Source organism: Lithobates pipiens, unplaced genomic scaffold, assembly GCF_037356315.1.
Source record: "Lithobates pipiens isolate NorthernLeopardFrog02 unplaced genomic scaffold, aLitPip1_a1.2 Scaffold_18, whole genome shotgun sequence".
NCBI lineage: Eukaryota > Metazoa > Chordata > Amphibia > Anura > Ranidae > Lithobates > Lithobates pipiens.
Genome location: NW_027507758.1, coordinates 339,518,055 through 339,540,262, shown reverse-complemented (window position 1 = coordinate 339,540,262; position 22,208 = coordinate 339,518,055). Strand labels below are relative to the sequence as shown.

The 22,208-nt window shown below is 48.2% G+C and overlaps 1 protein-coding gene across 1 annotated transcript in view; it reads left to right on the top strand.

The window, feature by feature from the left end:
- LOC143986712 (CD109 antigen-like) overlaps positions 1-22,208 on the top strand; it is a 101,260-nt gene that overhangs the window by 31,588 nt on the left and 47,464 nt on the right.

Here is a 22,208-nt window from a genome sequence, read left to right as displayed (position 1 = left end):
TTTTTGGGATAAAGGCTTGCATGAATAAAATAAAAGGTGATCATTTTAACCTCCTTTCCAGTATTAAGCGGTTTGTCTCATTCATGTAAATGTATATGTTCTGCTGGAGAGCTTATTCTTTTCGATAACAACCAACTTGCTAGATGGATCACTAGATTAAAATAGAATAAGAAAGCCTAAAAAAGAAAACGAATGCAGCCAGTACATCTTAGCCCTTGTACACACAGTCGGACATTCCGACAACAAAATCCATCGGAGTTTGTCTGAAACTGGTGTTGCATAAACACGGTTGGATAAAGTTGTCGGAAAATCCAATCGTTCATAATGTGATGACGTTATTTCGTTACGACGGGACTACGTTCAGGCTAGTAGCCAATAGCTTTGGTCTAGGAATTTGATCTGAGCATGCGTGGCACTTTGTATTTCTCTACAAACGATCGGACAAAGTCCGATCAGATCATGTTGTCAGAAAATTTTATAGCCCAGCTTTAAAACATTGTCAGTCGGATATTCCGACAGAAACAGTCCGATGGAGCCCACACATGGTCGGATTATCCGACAACACGGTCTGATCGGACATTTTCCGACGGAATGTCCGACCGTGTGTACAAGGACTAAGAATATGTAAGCTGCAATAAAATAAATGTTTGCTTTTAGGTTTAATGCTGCTTTAAAGGATAAGTGTCTGTGTGGCCTGACATGTCTGCAGGAGTCTTGCTTGGCACCCACGATCTGCTGCAATGCATTACAGGCTTCAAGTAAAAAAATTATAAATTCAAATTTTTTTACCTGCAAAAAGATGCACATTTATTATTTTATTTTTAAAAGGTGAACTTATCCTTTAAGTAAATAAATTTGTTTCCACCCAAAAACCTTCTCTGCAGTGTATATGTATGTGTGTAGTAGTAGAGACTTTAAAGTATGAGTTCCTTTGTGGGACAGAAACTGATGTGAATGGTTCAGTGCTGTAGGAAAATGTGGCCGAACTATAGCAATACAATATAAGATACATTAATAAAATATTAATAATATTTTTATTACAAATTACATTTTTTATCTTCACAAAGTGGGCTAAGCAACACAGACAATTCATGCTATGGTAAAAGACATTCACTTACCACGGGGGCAGGAAATGAAGTGTGATAATTTGCTAACTGGGTGTTAATACCTTAAACCCTCGTTCACATTGGTGCGTTCTGACAGATCGCATGCCAAATCAGCGGCAATTGTCAGCAATGGCACCATCCTAATGGGTGCAACGCCGCACCGATTTTCCAAAGTAGTTTCTGTACTACTTTTGGCGACTTCGGGTGCGATTTCCATTGACATCTGTGCAGGAACCCACACAGATTTCTCTGAAATCTCCTTCCCCAAAATCAGGACTGACATGCAGGAATGAAATCATGCGAGTTCAGCTGAACGTGCCAAATTTCATTCCCGCACTCAGTGTGAACCAGGGCTCAATGGCAGATAGGTATCTAAGATTGCTTGTGTACTCTTCAACAAAACCACAAGTCCAGCAATTATTCGTTACTGATGTTAACCTGTTTCAGTTAACACTAAGTGCTAAGCTACACAGGTGATTTTAACCTTTTGCTACTGAGAGAATTAACTACAGGCTTCTAGTAGCTTAACCACTTAACAACCGCCCATTGCCGATTAACGGCTTCAGGGCGGTTGTTTAACTCTGAGAGGCCGTTAATTAACGGCCTCCCAGAATTCTGCTCTCGCGCGCCCCCTGGGGCGCGCACTCAAGAGCATCCATGACCGCCGGGTCCACAGGACCCGGCGCATCACGAATCACGGTAAACGGCCGCTCAGCGCGGCCGTTTACCACGTGATCGCTCCGTCAAATGACGGAGTGATCACTTGTAAACAAACCGGCGTCATGTTATGACGCTGGTTCCTCCCTCCCCCTCTCTGTACTGATCGGTACAGCGGAGGGGGAAGAGATCGGTGTCAGCAGCGATGTGGGCTGCATCTGCAGTGCCCACATCGCTGCGCATCGAAAATTAACCCCTCAATTCCCTGCCAACACTCTGCAATACCCTGCCATTACTCTGCATTACTCTGCAATACCCCCATTACTCTGCATTACTCTGCAATACCCCCATTACTCTGCAATACCCCCATTACTCTGCATTACCCTGCAACACTCTGCATTACCCTGCAGCACTCTGCATTGCCCTGCAACACTCTGCATTGCCCTGCAACACTCTGCATTGCCCTGCAACACTCCGCATTGCCCTGCAACACTCCGCATTGCCCTGCAACACTCCGCAATGCCCTGCAACGCTCCGCAATACCCTGCAACGCTCCGCAACACCTTGCAACACTCCGCAACACCTTGCAACACTCCGCAACACTCCGCAATACCCTGCAACACTCTGCAATACCCTGCAACACTCCGCAACACCTTGCAACACTCCGCAATACCCTGCAACACTCCGCAACACCTTGCAACACTCTGCAATACCCTGCAACACTCCGCAACACCTTGCAACACTCTGCAATACCCTGCAACACTCTGCAATACCCTGCAACACTCTGCAACACCTTGCAATACCCTGCAACACCTTGCAATACCCTGCAACGCCCTGCAACACTCCGCAACGCCCTGCAACACTCCGCAACGCCCTGCAACACTCCGCAATGCCCTGCAACACTCCGCAATGCCCTGCAACACTCCGCAACACCTTGCAACACTCTGCAATACCCTGCAACACTCTGCAATACTCTGCAACACTCTGCAACGCTTTGCAATACCCTGCAACACTCTGCAATACCCTGCAATACCCTGCAACAACCGCCAATACCCTGCAACACTCTGCAATGCTCTGCAACACCCGCCAATACCCTGCAACACTCTGCAATGCTCTGCAACACCCGCCAATACCCTGCAACACTCTGCAATGCTCTGCAACACCCGCCAATACCCTGCAATGCAATACTCTGCAACGCCATACTCTGAGATACCCAGCCATAGTCGGTGATACCCTGCAATACCCAGCCATAGACATCCCCCCCTCCCGCCGCCCTCCGGTGCTTCTATCGAATCGCTAATACGATCAAAGACATAATCTTTTTTTTTATTTTTTTTTTTATTTTCAGGCTTCCCAGCTTAGAGGTGAGATGTGGGGTCTTATTGACCCCAAATCTCACTATAAAGAGGACCTGTCATGCCATATTCCTATTACAAGGGATGTTTACATTCCTTGTAATAGGAATAAAAGTGATCAAAAAAATTATTTTTGGGGAAAAAAATGTCAAACTAAAATAAATAAAGTAAAATGAACAATAAAAAAAATGTTTTTTTTTTAAAGCGCCCCTGTCCCCATGTGCTCGCATGCAGAAGCGAACGCATACGTAAGTCCCGCCAACATATGAAAACGGTGTTCAAACCACACATGTGAGGTATCGCTGCGAACGTTAGAGCGAGAGCAATAATTCTAGCCCTAGACCTCCTCTGTAACTCAAAACATATAACCAGTAAAAAAAAAATTAAATTGTCGCCTATGGGGATTTTTAAGTAGCGACGTTTGGCGCCATTCCACGAGCGTGTGCAATTTTGAAGAGTGACATATTAGGTATCTATTTACTCAGCGTAACTTCATCTTTCACATTATGGAAAAATTGGGCTAACTTTACTGTTTTTTTTTTTTTTTTAAGCCCAAAACAGTTTTTTTTTCCAAAAAAAAGCATTCGAAAAATTACTGCGCAAATACCGTGCGAGATAAAAAGTTGCAAAGACCACCATTGTATTCTCCAGGGTGTTTGCTAAAAAAACATATATAATGTTTTGGAGTTCTATGTAATTTTCTAGCAAATAAATGATGATTTTTACATGTAGGAGAGAAATGTCAGAATTGTCCTGGGTGCTCCAGAACACCTGATGGCGCTCCCTGCATGTTGGGCCTCTGTATGTGGCCACGATGTGTAAAAGTCTCACACATGTGGTATCGCCGTACTCGGGAGTAATAGCAGAATGTGTTTTGGGGTGTAATTTGTGGTATGCATATGCTGTGTGTGAGAAATAACCTGATAATATGACAATTTTGTGAAAAAAAAAAAAAAGTAAAAAAAATCTTGATTTTGCAAAGAATTGTGGGAAAAAATGACAACTTCAAAAAACTCATCATGCCTCTTACTAAATACCTTGGAATGTCTTCTTTCCAAAAAGGGGTAATTTGGGGGGTATTTGTACTTTTCTGGCATGTTAGGGTCTCAAGAATTGAAATAGGCCGTCAGTACTTCAGGTGTGATCAATTTTCAGATATTGGCACCATAGCTTGTGGACTCTATAACTTTCACAAAGACCAAATAATATCCACCAATTTGTACTTATTTTTACCAAAGATATGTAGTAGTATAAATTTTGGCCAAAATTTATGAAGAAAAAATTACTAATCTGCTCAATTTTCTAACAGAAACAAAGAAAAATTCATTTTTTTACAGAATTTTCGGTATTTTTTCCTTTATAGCACAAAAAATAAAAAACCCAGCGGTGATTAAATACCACCAAAAGAAAGCTCTATTTGTGTGAAAAAAAGGACAAAAATTTCATATAGGTCCAGTGTTGCATGACTGAGTAATTGTCATTCAAAATGCGAGAGCACCGAAAGCTGAAAATTGGTCTGGTTATTAAGGGTGTTTAAGTGCCCAGTGGTCAAGTGGTTAACCACTTAAACCCCCGGACCAATTTACAGTCAAAGGACCAGTCCACTTTTTGCGATTCAGCACTGCATCGCTTTAACTGACAATTGCGCGGTCATTACGACGTGGTTCCCAAACAAAATTGGCGCCTTTTTTTCCCCACAAATAGAGCTTTCTTTTGGTGGTATTTGATCTCCTCTGCGGTGTTTATTTTTTGCGCTATAAACAAAAATAGAGTGACAATTTTGAAAAAAATTCAATATTTTTTGCTATAATAAAATTTTTTCTGTTTTCCACAGTTTAGGCCGATACGTATTCTTCTACATATTTTTGGTTAAAAAAAATCTTAATTAGCGATTGATTGGTTTGCGCAAAAGTTATAGCGTTTACAAAATAGGGGATAGTTTTATATTATTTTTATTAAATATTTTTTATACGAGTAATGTCGGCGATCAGCGATTTTTATTGTGCCTGCGACATTATGGCGGACACATCGGACATTTTTGACACATTTTTGGGACCATTGTCATTTATACAGCAATCAGTGCTATTTAAATGCACTGATTCCTGTGTAAATGACACTGGCAGTGAAGGAGTTAACCACTAGGGGGCGGGGAGGGGTTAAGTGTGTGTGTGTTTGTGTTTTTTTTTAACTGTAGGGGGGCATGGCTTGGCATCTGACGTCACTGATCGTCTTTCCCTATAACAGGGCACAGACAATCAGTGACAGGCTCAGTAGGAAGCACGGGGAGAGGTTTGTTTACACAGACCTCTCCTCGTTCTTCAGCTCTGTGACCTGATCGCGGGCCACCAGTGGTGATCGGGTCACCTGGTCCCGTAGCCACGGAGCTCCCGACCCACGGCTGGGCACTTAAAGAGCAACGTACAGGTACGTGCTTGTGCCCAGCCGTGCCATTCTGCCGACATATATGTGCAGTGGGCTGTCCTTAAGTGGTTAATGTAGTCATGCTTACAAAATTGATATTAATTCATTTCTGCAAGTAACAATTGATCTCTAAACAGATGGAACAAGTGGCTACCTATGGACAATAATGTAAGTAACTCAGTTAAAATAAATGGAGTTACTTAGCGCAATTACTTTATAGGGTAACTGATTACTCTTCACCTCATGGTAACTCAGTTCCCATCACTTGGGCGGCGTTACCGCAATTACATCTACCGCCTGCGAGGCCCACGCTGCCTGGCCGTTCTTTCTGCCGCGGGGAGGGGGCTTTCACCTGCTGAGCTGAGAAGAGGCTGAGACTCAGAGAGACTGTCTGGACCGCCCCACCCCCCGCCTATCCAGAGAGAGAAAATGTAGGGAGGCTGACCAGCTGACACCAATTGAGTGAAGGGGAGGGTCTCTCTCTCTCTCCCCATGAGGAAAGGCAACCCTGGAAGCATTCAAGTAAGTGACTGTCTGATGATTCGAATTGCAGTGCAATCGATCCATCCCAAGTCCTCCACCACCTCTGCTTCTTACTGATGCCACCCCCTACCCAACCACCATCACTTCTACAACAGAGGTGATGGGGAGGATACGGTAGGGATGAGATCAGTGGTGGTGGGGGATGGGATCAGTAAGAGGCAGAGGTGGTCGTGGGAGAGGATGGCACCACCACCGCTGCCACCCCTCCAAGTACCACTGCTGCCTGCCACCCCCCCAAATATACCACCGCTGTCACCCCCCCCAAGTACCACCGCTGCCACCCCCCAAGTACTGTACACCACCACCACTGCCACCCTCCAAAGTACACCACTGCCACCCCCCCCCACTCCTGTCACAGTTAATTTGCTGAGTAACTAATTACTTTTCCAATGTAGTAACTGAGTTACTAACGCAATTACTTTTTGGGAGAAGTCATTTGTAACTTAACTAATTCCTTTTTTAAAGTAAGATGACCAACACTGCCTACGGAGTAAGCTATACAAGTCGCATGTGGTAGTATGTAATTGTGATCAACCGCACATGTTCACAAAACTCTCCAATGGTGTGATCACTGCAAGATACTACTGCTACTACTTACTTATGCAGCCTATTCAGTAGGGGGTGTTTGTTCCACCTGTTAGATGATCATTTGCTACTCCAAGCAGTTATTTGCTAGCGATTTTAGTAGTATAACTGAGCTACTAAAAATCTCAAATGTAACACTATGGGGTTGATTTACTAAAGGCAAATAGCTTAGTAAATGAGGTAAATCTTCACTTTGCAAAGAATACCCAATCACATACAAGGAAAATGAAAAAAAAAAAGCATTTTTGCACATGATTGGATGATGGAAGTCAGCAGAGCTTCTGCTCATTTAGCAAGCTCTGGAGCAACTGCACTTGAAGAATGCAACTGCACTTTGCAAAGTGCACAGTCTATTTGCCTTTAGTAAATCGACCCCTATGTATCGGGGCATTTTTCTGCAAGTAGCTATATCTTTAAAATTGCCCTTGTAGCTGTAGCCTTAGTGAATGATTGGTTTTAGTTCACAGAAACATTTACCAATGTATTTGGAAAATAAAATTCCAAGTTCATATGTAAATTACTGTGTCAAAAAAGCTGTCTGTGCTGTGATAATAGTAATGCGCAGGGTTCAATGATTAAAATGTATTCTTGCCAATTTTTTTTTTTTTAAACTTGTGTGTATTCAAGTTGCCAGCATCCTTTAAAAGTATTTACTGTGATGGAGGGATTTTCTCTTACACTTTCCACCATAAACAAGTGTCTTTCAAGTGTTAATACACAGGTCTCTCCAGTACTACCTGCATTTCTCTTTCTCATACTCTTTTCTGTCAACAAAACACAAGCATTTGCAACTATTCATGTGCTATTCACTTTTGCCTTGACAGTAACATGTCTTTGATATACAAGATATACACAACAAAACCTTTCATGTGGAAAAACAACACTAACACAGATTCAGGACTCAACTGCAGGCTTAAAACCAAACTTCAGAGAAATATAAAAAAAAAAAAATTGAATACAGATATTTGTTAAAAAAATTAAAGTGCATTAAGTAAAATAAATGTTATAATGAAATACTTTTTTAATTTTGTGTGGAATAAGGAGGGTTGCAAATCCTTTCAGGTTTTTTTGATATCTGAGTCCCATTGAGATTTCCTTCACTTTCTATCTCATAGCCAAAACAAGAAATTAGATGAAATCTCTGGTTGTCATTAGGGTTACTATAACTAGTGTCACCATTGGAAGATTCCCCTGTTTTATTGTTCTGACGACATCCCATAATTTGGGATTTTTTCACTTTCACTGATAATGGTAAGTGTGTCCAATAGACAGGGTGAATATCCCATACAGAGGCACAGAACATAAAAACAAAACAAAAACAAACAAAAAAAAAAACATGAAAGGTGTTATAATCCCTCTCCACTCTATCCAAAACGAAAATAAATATGTTGCCTATTATATGTTAAGGCTACATTCACCCAGGAGATTGCATGTGCATAGTTTGCTGCATGCAGTGTCATCTCAATGGTACGTGCATAGAATGTTTTACTTTTGTGCTACAATTTTTTATTTAAATTGTGTACATTGCTTTTTCATATTTAGTGTGAACACACAAATCATTAGGGCCCATTTACCATTGTGCATGGGATAGCACAAAGCAACAATACAAAATCAGGAGACAGACACTAATATATGTTTTAAATGGCATAATATGGCCACAGTGTTTATTTAAGGGGTTACCCAGAATTTAACAAGCTAAATAACTAAAAATCCATCTCTCAGCACATCAGACTTTAAATTGGTAGGAAGCTCACGATTTCTACTTTAATCCCTTGAAATAGTTAGTAAAGGCAACACCTACTAGTTTGTTTACTATCTGTTTTACCTGTGCCGTTCCACCAAAACACAGGATCTTCAATCTAATGATGTCACCGGCGCATGCGCATTATAGCCACGATTTACAGCATGATCTCTGTGCCATCCATCCTTTCCGGACAATGCCGTTGTAATAAAATTTCCTGCGACCTGTGAATTTCGCTCACCCCGTCACTTCCGGTGAGGCTCCGTCACTGTAACAGCTGACGGCGGGCCTTTACTGCGCATGTGTCAATCCCCTGCCATTAACAGCGCATGCGCTGTAGATTTATTCTCACGGTGGAGAAAAATTATAGCCTCGAGTGGGCGGAGACTTGCGGGTGGGCGGGCGGAGCTGAACAGATGGTGAGAATGTCCCCGCCCACCCCAAGATTTTCTTCACTGGTCAAGAAAAATCATGGCTTCAAGCTGTGTTAGACCAAAATTATAGACTCAAGCGCCCCTCCATCTTGCTACACCCCACACTCATCCACACAAAGGATACACTGAGAAGGGTGAAAACGGACATGAGAGGGCAAAAGTTGTATTTGGGTGAATGGGAGGATTATATCCTGAGGGGGGGAGGGGAGGAAGGTAAGTGACAAACTCACCTTACAATGGAGAGGATACTCGGCTCCACCGGTGACCCCACACCCCAGAATATGGAGGCCAGTGACCCCACACCCCAGAATATGGAGGCTGGCTCCAGCGGTGACCCCACAGTGCAGAATATGGGGGCCGGTGACCCCACACCCCAGAATATGGAGGCCGGCTCCAGCGGTGACCCCATAGTGCAGAATATGGGGGCCGGTGACCCCACAGTGCAGAATATGGAGGCCGGTGACCCCACACCCCAGAATATGGAGGCCAGTGACCCCACACCCCAGAATATGGAGGCCGGCTCCAGCGGTGGCCCCACACCCCAGAATATGGAGGCCGGTGACCCCAGAATATGGAGGCCGGTGACCCCAGAATATGGAGGCCGGTGACCCCACACCCCAGAATATGGAGGCCGGTGACCCCACACCCCAGAATATGGAGGCCAGTGACCCCATACCCCAGAATATGGAGGCCGGCTCCAGTGGTGACCCCACAGTGCAGAATATGGGGGCCGGTGACCCCACACCCCAGAATATGGAGGCCGGCTCCAGCGGTGACCCCACAGTGCAGAATATGGGGGCCGGTGACCCCACAGTGCAGAATATGGAGGCCGGTGACCCCACACCCCAGAATATGGAGGCCAGTGACCCCACACCCCAGAATATGGAGGCCGGTGACCCCAGAATATGGAGGCCGGCTCCAGCGGTGACCCCACACCCCAGAATATGGAGGCCGGTGACCCCAGAATATGGAGGCCGGTGACCCCACACCCCAGAATATGGAGGCCGGTGACCCCACACCCCAGAATATGGAGGCCAGTGACCCCATACCCCAGAATATGGAGGCCGGCTCCAGCGGTGACCCCACAGTGCAGAATATGGGGGCCGGTGACCCCACACCCCAGAATATGGAGGCCGGACTCAGCGGTGACCCCACACCCCAGAATATGGAGTCCGGACTCATCAGTGACCCCAAAATATGCAGGCTGATCTCACTGGTGACCCCACATTCCAGAATATGGAGGCCGGGCTTACTGGTGATCCTGGAATATGGAGGCTGATCTCACTGGTGACCCCACACCCCAGAATATGGAGTCCGGACTCATCGGTGACCCCAGAATATGGTGGGTGGAGCCACACTCACTCTTCTAGGGGTTCACTAGGTCTTGCAGGTTTACATGCCATCACTCACCCTTAGGAGTCCCTCCTGCCACGTCTCTACCAGGTGCTGGTCTGTGAGCGTCTATTAATGGGCAGCAATGTGGCTGGGACCGGGTGACAAGGCTGCAGAGAACAATATACAGGGGCCCCCGATCCATAGAATGGTGGAATCCCCATATACAAGGCTGTCCCCCCCCCAAAGTGTCCACCAACTCAGGGGTCCCCAGCCTCAGGTGGAGGACAATGCCAACTTCTCTTGTCTAGTTTCAGGTATGGGGGAGAAGATGGGACTTCCGGGCTCAGGATGTGTCTAACAGGAGAAGAACAAAGAAAAGGATGGGGGGTGATGACACATGGCATGGAGAGGATGGGGGATGATGACACATGGCATGAAGAGGATGGGGGATAACGGATGGCACATGGCATGGAGAGGATGGGGGATGATGGCGCATGGCATGGAGAGGATGGGGGATGATGGCACATGGCACGGAGAGGATGGGGGATGATGGCGCATGGCATGGACAAGATGGTGATAACCATTGTTAGGTTGAACTGGTGTCTGTGTCCAGCTGGGTAGATACCTCTCTTAATCCTGGGGACTAGGGATGAGCTTCGTGTTCGAGTCGAACGTACGTTCGACTCGAACATTGGCTGTTCGCAGCGCCGGCAGCGAGGAGAGCCATGATTGGCCACAGGCAGGATGCCTGTGGCCAATCATAGCTCAGGCTGTGTAGTGCACGCCCCACACTATATAAGGCCGCCTTTGAGGCGGCCTCGTGTAGTGTGTTACTTTGCATCTGAAGCAGTGGGTGTTCTGTGTACCTTCAACACAGTACACACCAATCGTTTTTGGCTGATTTCCTATCTTGCTGCTGTGTAGTGGTTGTTATCTGTGCCCTGACTGCAGTATACACCACTATATTCACCTCACCTATATAGCTAGTGATCTAGCTTTAACCACTTAACAACTGCCCATTGCCGATTAACGGCTTCCGGGCGGTTGTTTAACTCAGAGAGGCCGTTAATTAACAGCCTCCCAGAATTCTGCTCTCGCGTGCCCCGAGGTGTGCGCACTCGAGAGCATCCGTGACCGCCGGGTCCATAGGACCCGGCGCATCACGGTAAACGGCCGCTCATAGCGGCCGTTTACCACGTGATTGCTCCGTCAAATGACGGAGTGATCACTTGGAAACAAACCGGCGTCATGTTATGACGCCTGTTCCTCCCTCCCCTTTCTGTACCGATCGGTACAGCGGAGGGGAAAGAGATCGGTGTCAGCAGCGATGTGGGCTGCATCTGCAGTGCCCACATCGCTGCTCACCGAATTTAACCCCTCAATTCCCTGCCAATACTCTGCAATACCAGTGCATACTCTGCAGTACCCTGCCATTACTCTGCAGTACCCCCCATTACCCTGCAGTAACCCCCATTACTCTGCAGTACCCCCCAATACTCTGCAGTACCCGCCATTACTCTGCAGTACCCCCAATACTCTGCAGTACCCCGCCATTACTCTGCAGTGCAGTACCCCGCCATTACTCTGCAGTGCAGTACCCCGCCATTACTCTGCAGTGCAGTACCCCGCCATTACTCTGTCTGCAGTGCAGTACCCCGCCATTACTCTGCAGTACCCCGCCATTACTCTGCAGTACCCCCCATTACTCTGCAGTACCCCCCAATACTCTGCAGTACCCGCCATTTCTCTGCAGTACCCCCAATACTCTGCAGTACCCTGCTATTACTCTGTAGTACCTCGCCAATACCCCGCCAATACTCTGTAATACCCTGCCATAAATTGCCATACCCAGCCATACTCAGAGATACCCAGCCATACTCGGTGATACCCTGAAATACCCAGCCATAGACGCCCCCCACCCCTCACCGCCCTCCGGTGCTTCTACCAACTCGCCAGTACGATCAAAGCCAGAATCTTTTTTTTAATTTTTTATTTCAGGCTTCCCAGCCTAGAGGTGAGATGTGGGGTCATATTGACCCCCCAGATTTCACTGTAAAGAGGACCTGTCACCCCATATTCCTATTACAGGGGATGTTTACATTTCTTGTAATAGGAATAAAAGTGATCAAAAATATATTTTTGGGAAAAAAACCTCCTCTGCAACTCAAAACATGTAACCAGTAAAAAAAAAAATTAAAGTGTCGCCTATGGGGATTTTTTAAGTAGCGACGTTTGGCGCCATTCCATGGGCATGTGCAATTTTGAAGAGTGACATGTTTGATATCTATTTACTCAGCATAACTTCATCTTTCACTTTATGCAAACATTGGGCTAACAAGTGGTTAATAATAGAGCTTGCAGTCAGTAGTGTTAGGAGATAGTGCGTGCTGTCTGCGTGCTGTCTGCGTGCTCTGTACCCAGTACATACCGCTATAATATAGGGCAGGCCCCTACTTTCAAACATCCAACTTACAAACATCTCCTACTTGCAAACGCAAGGAGACAACAGCAAGTGAGATGAAAAAAGATGGACGACAAAACAAATTATACAGGGGTGATAACCCTTCCCTATGTTTTCCAAAAAGCTTAAAGATATTTTTTTTGACTGGAGCTACACTTTAAAAATGTACCGGTTGAAAATGACAAACAGATTCAACTTAACACAACAAACCTACACAGTCCCTGTCTTGTTCGCACCGCCTGTATACTGCTGTTCTGAGTATATAGGGCCTGGGGGCCACACGCATTTCCTTTTTTTAATATGGGTACGGGGTTCCCCTTAATATCCGTACAAGACCCAAATAGGCTGGTAATGGGCAGGGAGGGCTACCCATGCCATGTTTCTCAATGATTTTCAACCATATTGCAGGAACCAGATATAACATTAAAACCGCAAGCAGTTTTAAATGGTGTTATTTCCGTTTAATGTCATTTTGTGCAGGGACTGTTCTAAACACGGGAAACACGTGGCACTTCACAGGCATACTACAGACACCCCCCAGGCACCATATTTAAAGGAATATTTCACTTTTTTTTTTCACTTTAATCGTCATTAAAATCAGTGCTCCCGCCAAAACGGTAGAGACAAGAAAGGGTCTCCAGGATGAGGGGAGAGGAGGAATGATGCTTAGGATGAGGGGAGAGGAGGAATGGTCCCCAGGATGAGGAAAAAGGAGGAATGGTCTCCAGGATGAGGAGAGGAGGAACGTTCCCCAGAATGAACAGAGAGGAAGAATGGTCCTCAGGATTAGGAGAGAAGGAATGGTCTCCAGGATGAGGAGAGAGGAGGAAGGGTCCCCCAGGATCGGGAGAGAAGAGGAATTGTCCTCAGGATGAGGGGAGAGGAGGAAGGTTCTCCAGGATGAATAGAGACAAGAAAGGGTCTCCAGGATGAGGAGAGAGGAGGAATGGTCTCCAGGATGAGGAGAGAAGAGGAAGGTTCTCCAGGATGAATAGAGACAAAGGGTCTCCAGGATGAGGAGAGGAGGAATGGTCTCCAGGATGAAGAGTGAGGAGGAATGGTTCCCAGGATGAAGAGCGAGGAGGAATGGTCTCCAGGATGAGGAGAGAGGAGGAATGGTCTCCAGGATGAGGAGAGAGGAGGAATGGTCTCCAGGATGAGGAGAGAGGAGGGATGGTCCCCAGGATTAAGAGAGGTATCTACCCAGCTGGACACAGACACCAGTTCAACCTAACAATGGTTATCACCATCTTGTCTATGCCATGCGCCATCATCCCCCATCCTCTCCGTGCCATGTGCCATCATCCCCCATCCTCTCCATGCCATGCGCCATCATCCCCCATCCTCTCCATGCCATGTGCCATCCGTTATCCCCCATCCTCTTCATGCCATGTGTCATCATCCCCCATCCTCTCCATGCCATGTGTCATCACCCCCCATCTTTTTCTTTGTTCTTCTCCTGTTAGACACATCCTGAGCCCGGAAGTCCCATCTTCTCCCCCATACCTGAAACTAGACAAGAGAAGTTGGCATTGTCCTCCACCTGAGGCTGGGGACCCCTGAGTAGTGATGGACGAACTTCCGACGGGACGTTTCGCGAACGCGAAACGCGAACGGACACAAACGTTCGCGAAAACGACCGTTCGCCGCGGGCTCCATTGACTTCAATGGGAGGCGAATTTCGCAAACCTTTAGGTCGAATTTGCGGCCACGGGGTAATTATTAGGGGGTAGCACGTAGTCCCACCACCTGGACAATAGCATAATACATGTATGAGGTGAATTTGGGATCGATAACTACAAGCATTTTTTTTTTATTTGGGAAATTGTTCTGACAATTCAGGACTATGGAGCTAATGAAGGCAATGGAGGAGAGGGAAGGTCAGGGACCAGGGTAGGCAAACAAGAGGGTGCAGGAGATACAGAGCACTGACAGCAGCACCGTAATACAGAGCACTGACATCAGCACCGTGACATACAGCGCTGACAGCAGCTCCGTGACATACAGCGCTGACAGCAGCTCCGTGACATACAGCGCTGACAGCAGCTCCGTGACATACAGCGCTGACAGCAGCTCCGTGACATACAGCGCTGACAGCAGCTCCGTGACATACAGCGCTGACAGCAGCACCGTGACATACAGCGCTGACAGCAGCTCCGTGACATACAGCGCTGACAGCAGCTCCGTGACATACAGCGCTGACAGCAGCTCCGTGACATACAGCACTGACAGCAGCTCCGTGACATACAGCGCTGACAGCAGCTCCGTGACATACAGCGCTGACAGCAGCACCGTGACATACAGCGCTGACAGCAGCTCCGTGACATACAGCGCTGACAGCAGCTCCGTGACATACAGCGCTGACAGCAGCTCCGTGACATACAGCGCTGACAGCAGCTCCGTGACATACAGCGCTGACAGCAGCTCCGTGACATACAGCGCTGACAGCAGCACCGTGACATACAGCGCTGACAGCAGCTCCGTGACATACAGCGCTGACAGCAGCTCCGTGACATACAGCGCTGACAGCAGCTCCGTGACATACAGCACTGACAGCAGCTCCGTGACATACAGCGCTGACAGCAGCTCCGTGACATACAGCGCTGACAGCAGCACCGTGACATACAGCGCTGACAGCAGCTCCGTGACATACAGCGCTGACAGCAGCTCCGTGACATACAGCGCTGACAGCAGCTCCGTGACATACAGCGCTGACAGCAGCTCCGTGACATACAGCGCTGACAGCAGCTCCGTGACATACAGCGCTGACAGCAGCTCCGTGACATACAGCGCTGACAGCAGCTCCGTGACATACAGCGCTGACAGCAGCTCCGTGACATACAGCGCTGACAGCAGCTCCGTGACATACAGCGCTGACAGCAGCTCCGTGACATACAGCGCTGACAGCAGCTCCGTGACATACAGCGCTGACAGCAGCACCGTAAGCAGCCCCAGGAGGAAGTCAGCACAGCACAGGGATGGTGTGATCCCCTCATAATAAGAACCCCCAGGAGGAAGTCAGCACAGCACAGGGATGGTGGGAGCCCCTCATAATAAGAACACCCAGGAGGAAGTCAGCACAGCACAGGGATGGTGGGAACCCCTCATAATAAGCAGCCCCAGTAGAAATATGACACCGCTCAACCTCTTCAAAGAGGAGGGTAGGGGCATATAGTACGGTGTGCTTTTTTGGGTCAGGGAAGTGAGCCAAATGAATTAAGAAGGTCTGTGTGCTTGATTCCAAAAATTGTTTATAGACATATACATGGTCTACTGATCACATGTGTTGAATTCCTCCGAGATCCATGCCTCATTCATTTTTAGAAATGTGAGGTAGTTAACACTGTGGTGAGCTAGGCGAGTACGCTTATCGGTCACAATCCCCCCTGCTGCGCTGAACGTCCTTTCGGACAGGACACTGGATGAGGGGCAAGCCAACAGTTCGATTGCAAATTGGGCAAGCTCTGGCCAGAGGTCAAGCCTGCCCACCCAGTAGTCTAGGGGTTCATCACTCCTCAGAGCGTCCACATCGGCCGTTAACCCAATGTAGTCGGACACCTGACGGTCTAGGCGTTCCCTGATGCTGGATCCGGATGACACCTGTCGATGGGTCGGCTGAAAGAATGACCTCATATCCGAAGTCACCAACACATCTTCAAACCGGCCTCTTCTTGCAGGCGCTGTTGGATTGGTACCCGCAAATCCTTCTCTGGGAGTGGGAATTGCTCCTCTGCCAGCGCACGCAAAAGCAGAATGCAGCATTTCTCGAAGCAAGGCCTGGAAGTGCTGCATTCTGACAGCCCTCTGCGACGGCGGTAACATTTCCGCCATTTTGTGTTTGTACCGGGGGTCTAAGTACGTTGCCACCCAGTACTGGTCCTTGACCCTCATGCTTTTTATACGGGGGTCCCTATTAAAACACTGGAGCATGAAGGCCCCCATTTGCACTAAAGTGGAAGCGGTGTGGTGGCCTGGCTCCTGCTCATCATCCAGGATAATGTCGTCCTCTTCATTCTCCTCTCCCCATCCTCGCACAACAGGGATCCCAGAAAGGTTTAAAGCATGCTCTTCTTGCTCCTGCTCATCCGCCCCGGCACCATCCTCCTCTGACTCCTCATCAGACTCCTGTTGTTGACTTGTCTCAGATAGAGTAGCCCCCCCTGGGAATTCATCCAGCATTGCGACTTCCTCATCTTCCCGCTCCTGCTCCTCCACAGCCTGATCAATGACACGACGCAATGCACGCTCCAGAAAGAAGGCATAAGGTACCATGTCACTGATGGCGCCATGGCTGCGACTGACCAGTTTGGTGATCTCCTCAAATGGCCGCAGAAGTCTGCATGTGTCGCGCATGAGCAGCCACTGGCGCGGTGAAAAAAAACCCAGCTCCCCAGAACCGTTTCTTTCGCAGAGTTCATACAGGTAGACGTTAACTGCACGTTTCTGCTGGAGCAGCCTATCAAGCATATAGAAGGTTGAGTTCCATCGCGTCGGGCAATCGCAAATAAGACGTCTGACCGGCAGATGGTGTCGCCGCTGAATGTCAGCAAGGCGAGCCATGGCCGTGTAAGATCTTCTGAAATGGGCCGAGATTTTCCTTGCCTGCCGCAAGATGTCCTGGACCCCAGGGTATTTGACAAGGAATCGCTGCACGACCAAGTTTAAGACGTGTGCCATGCACGGCACGTGCGTGATTTTGCCCTGTTTCAATGCGCTAAGCAGATTGGCACCGTTGTCACACACCACTTTACCAACTGTCAAATTGAGCGGTGTTAGCCACTCATCTGCCTGTGAACGCAAAGCTGAAAGGAGTGCCGGGCCAGTGTGGCTCTTTGCTTCCAGGCACAACAGACGCAGCACGGCATGGCAACGTCTCACCTGGCATGTGGAATAGGTTCTGGGGAGCTTGGGCGGTGCAGTGGAAGAGACGCTAGCAGCGGAAAAGGAGGAGGCAGCTGAGGAGGAGAGGGAGGAGGATGGAGTAGGAGGAGGAGAAGAAGAGTCAGGCCTGCATGCAATCCGTGGCGGTAAAACCAAATCTACACGGGTGCCACGGGTTACATGCTTGACGGCCGTCAGAAGGTTCACCCAGTGGGCAGTAAAACTGATATACCTTCCCTGCCCGTGTTTGCTAGACCACGTGTCTGTGGTCAGATGTATCTTGGCACCGACACTGTGTGCCAGAGATACATTCACTTGCCGCTGAACATGGCCATATAGCTCTGGGATGCCCTTCTCTGAGAAATACTTCCTTCCTGGGACCTTCCATTGTGGTGTTCCAATGGCCACAAATTTGCGAAAGGCCTCCGAGTCCACCAGTTTATATGGCAGTAGTTGGCGGGCTATGAGTTCTGACAAGCCAGCCGCCAACCGTTGGGCAAGAGGGTTATCCGGCGTCATCATTTTTTTACGCTCAAACATTAGGCCCACGGAAGCCTGCCTTTTTGCAGAAAAATGTGAGCTTGGCGTGATGGAAGGTGGAGTGGAGGACAATTGTGAGGAGAGAGGAGAAGGAGAAGTAGAAGACGAGGCTGGACGGTGAGAGCCTGCAGTGTGGCTTTGTGTGTTCCGTTGCTCCCACTGGGCTCGGTGATGGCTGCTCATGTGCCTTCTTAAGGCGGTCGTCCCTAGGTGAGTATTGGGCTTACCGCGACTAACGCGTTGACTGCAAAGATTGCAGATGGCAACGCTATTGTCAGCAGCGGACACGTTAAAAAAAGCCCACACTGCGGAGCCATGTGCCGGTGTCCTGGGAGCGCCAGATGTGACCGTACATGGTCGATGACTCGCTCCTGATACATTTGCAGTCTGCTTTGTCCCTGCTGTGCAATGTAAGTCATTGCTGCTTCTCCTCCCTATCTGCTGGTCCATATCTCCCTCTGAACTCCCCTCCTCTTCCTCTCTTGTGGGCACCCACGTGACATCACTAGACACGTCATCATCAACGTCACCTTCCCCACCGCTATAAGTAGAGTAGGCAGCAACACCGGGGACCAACCTCCTCCTTGGGCTGATCTGGGTACTGGCGTCAGACTGCTGAGTAGCGCTTGTTGCTACCTCCTCTTCCTGATCCAATACCAAGAGTGGCTGCGCATCAGAAATGTCCTCTTGATATGGATCGGAAAATAATTCCAGTGACTCAAGCGGAAGGTATGTGGTGGTGGTGGTGGTGGTCGTGTTGTTGGTGGTAGTGTCTTTGGGGGTGCACATAGCAGAGAGTGAAGAAGAGGGTGCAGATCGAGAGGATGAGGAGGGTGCAGAAGAGTAAGGCTGAGCGAGCCACTCAACCAAGTCTGGTGCATCCTTTAAAGTAATTGAACGCACCTTCTGCAACTTCCCACTTTGGCTCAAGCCTGTTGCTCCTGCCCTACCCCTACCACCCCTGCGGAAGGGCCTGCCTCTTCCTCTGCATGTCATTTTTTAAATGACCCTGTGACAAAACTCTTAGTCCCTATACCGCTGAAGGACTGCTGCAGTATAGGTGAGCGGTCAGCAGTGGTGCACGTCAACCCTATCTATTGTGGACCTATAGCGGTCCTTACAGAACAGCAGACTGTACCGCACTCAAGCCTATGTACCGTAGCACCCTATACCAAGTTACCAGTCCTTATAAGAACTTTTGTGGACCAAGCAGGTTGTGTATTAGTGTTTAGCAGACTGTACGTCAGTCCCTATACCGCTGAAGGACTGCTGCAGTATAGGGCAGCGGTCAGCAGTGGTGCACGTCAACCCTATCTATTGTGGACCGATAGCGGTCCTTACAGAACAGCAGACTGTACCGCACTCAAGCCTATGTACCGTAGCACCCTATACCAAGTTACCAGTCCTTATAAGAACTTTTGTGGACCAAGCAGGTTGTGTATTAGTGTTTAGCAGACTGTACGTCAGTCCCTATACCGCTGAAGGACTGCTGCAGTATAGGGCAGCGGTCAGCAGTGGTGCACGTCAACCCTATCTATTGTGGACCGATAGCGGTCCTTACAGAACAGCAGACTGTACCGCACTCAAGCCTATGTACCGTAGCACCCTATACCAAGTTACCAGTCCTTATAAGAACTTTTGTGGAACAAGCAGGTTGTGTGTTAGTGATTAGCAGACTGTACGTCAGTCCCTATACCAATGAAGGACTGCTGCAGTATAGGGCAGCGGTCAGCAGTAGTGCACGGCAACCCTATGTATTGTGGACCGATAGCGGTCCTTACAGAACAGCAGACTGTACCGCACTCAAGCCTATGTACCGTAGCACCCTATACCAAGTTACCAGTCCTTATAAGAACTTTTGTGGACCAAGCAGGTTGTGTATTAGTGTTTAGCAGACTGTACGTCAGTCCCTATACCGCTGAAGGACTGCTGCAGTATAGGGCAGCGGTCAGCAGTGGTGCACGTCAACCCTATCTATTGTGGACCGATAGCGGTCCTTACAGAACAGCAGACTGTACCGCACTCAAGCCTATGTACCGTAGCACCCTATACCAAGTTACCAGTCCTTATAAGAACTTTTGTGGACCAAGCAGGTTGTGTATTAGTGTTTAGCAGACTGTACGTCAGTCCCTATACCGCTGAAGGACTGCTGCAGTATAGGGCAGCGGTCAGCAGTGGTGCACGTCAACCCTATCTATTGTGGACCGATAGCGGTCCTTACAGAACAGCAGACTGTACCGCACTCAAGCCTATGTACCGTAGCACCCTATACCAAGTTACCAGTCCTTATAAGAACTTTTGTGGAACAAGCAGGTTGTGTGTTAGTGATTAGCAGACTGTACGTCAGTCCCTATACCAATGAAGGACTGCTGCAGTATAGGGCAGCGGTCAGCAGTAGTGCACGGCAACCCTATGTATTGTGGACCGATAGCGGTCCTTACAGAACAGCAGACTGTACCGCACTCAAGCCTATGTACCGTAGCACCCTATACCAAGTTACCAGTCCTTATAAGAACTTTTGTGGACCAAGCAGGTTGTGTATTAGTGTTTAGCAGACTGTACGTCAGTCCCTATACCGCTGAAGGACTGCTGCAGTATAGGGCAGCGGTCAGCAGTGGTGCACGTCAACCCTATGTATTGTGGACCGATAGCGGTCCTTACAGAACAGCAGACTGTAACGCACTCAGGCCTATGTACCGTAGCACCCTATACCAAGTTACCAGTCCTTATAAGAACTTTTGTGGACCAAGCAGGTTGTGTGTTAGTGATTAGCAGACTGTACGTCAGTCCCTATACCAATGAAGGACTGCTGCAGTATAGGGCAGCGGTCAGCAGTAGTGCACGGCAACCCTATGTATTGTGGACCGATAGCGGTCCTTACAGAACAGCAGACTGTAACGCACTCAGGCCTATGTACCGTAGCACCCTATACCAAGTTACCAGTCCTTATAAAAACTTTTGTGGACCAAGCAGGTTGTGTGTTAGTGTTTAGCAGACTGTGCGTCAGTCCCTATACCGCTGAAGGACTGCTGCAGTATAGGGCAGCGGTCAGCAGTGGTGCACGTCAACCCTATCTATTGTGGACCGATAGCGGTCCTTACAGAACAGCAGACTGTACCGCACTCAAGCCTATGTACCGTAGCACCCTATACCAAGTTACCAGTCCTTATAAGAACTTTTGTGGACCAAGCAGGTTGTGTATTAGTGTTTAGCAGACTGTACGTCAGTCCCTATACCGCTGAAGGACTGCTGCAGTATAGGGCAGCGGTCAGCAGTGGTGCACGTCAACCCTATCTATTGTGGACCGATAGCGGTCCTTACAGAACAGCAGACTGTACCGCACTCAAGCCTATGTACCGTAGCACCCTATACCAAGTTACCAGTCCTTATAAGAACTTTTGTGGACCAAGCAGGTTGTGTATTAGTGTTTAGCAGACTGTACGTCAGTCCCTATACCGCTGAAGGACTGCTGCAGTATAGGGCAGCGGTCAGCAGTGGTGCACGTCAACCCTATCTATTGTGGACCGATAGCGGTCCTTACAGAACAGCAGACTGTACCGCACTCAAGCCTATGTACCGTAGCACCCTATACCAAGTTACCAGTCCTTATAAGAACTTTTGTGGAACAAGCAGGTTGTGTGTTAGTGATTAGCAGACTGTACGTCAGTCCCTATACCAATGAAGGACTGCTGCAGTATAGGGCAGCGGTCAGCAGTAGTGCACGGCAACCCTATGTATTGTGGACCGATAGCGGTCCTTACAGAACAGCAGACTGTACCGCACTCAAGCCTATGTACCGTAGCACCCTATACCAAGTTACCAGTCCTTATAAGAACTTTTGTGGAACAAGCAGGTTGTGTGTTAGTGATTAGCAGACTGTACGTCAGTCCCTATACCAATGAAGGACTGCTGCAGTATAGGGCAGCGGTCAGCAGTAGTGCACGGCAACCCTATGTATTGTGGACCGATAGCGGTCCTTACAGAACAGCAGACTGTACCGCACTCAAGCCTATGTACCGTAGCACCCTATACCAAGTTACCAGTCCTTATAAGAACTTTTGTGGACCAAGCAGGTTGTGTATTAGTGTTTAGCAGACTGTACGTCAGTCCCTATACCGCTGAAGGACTGCTGCAGTATAGGGCAGCGGT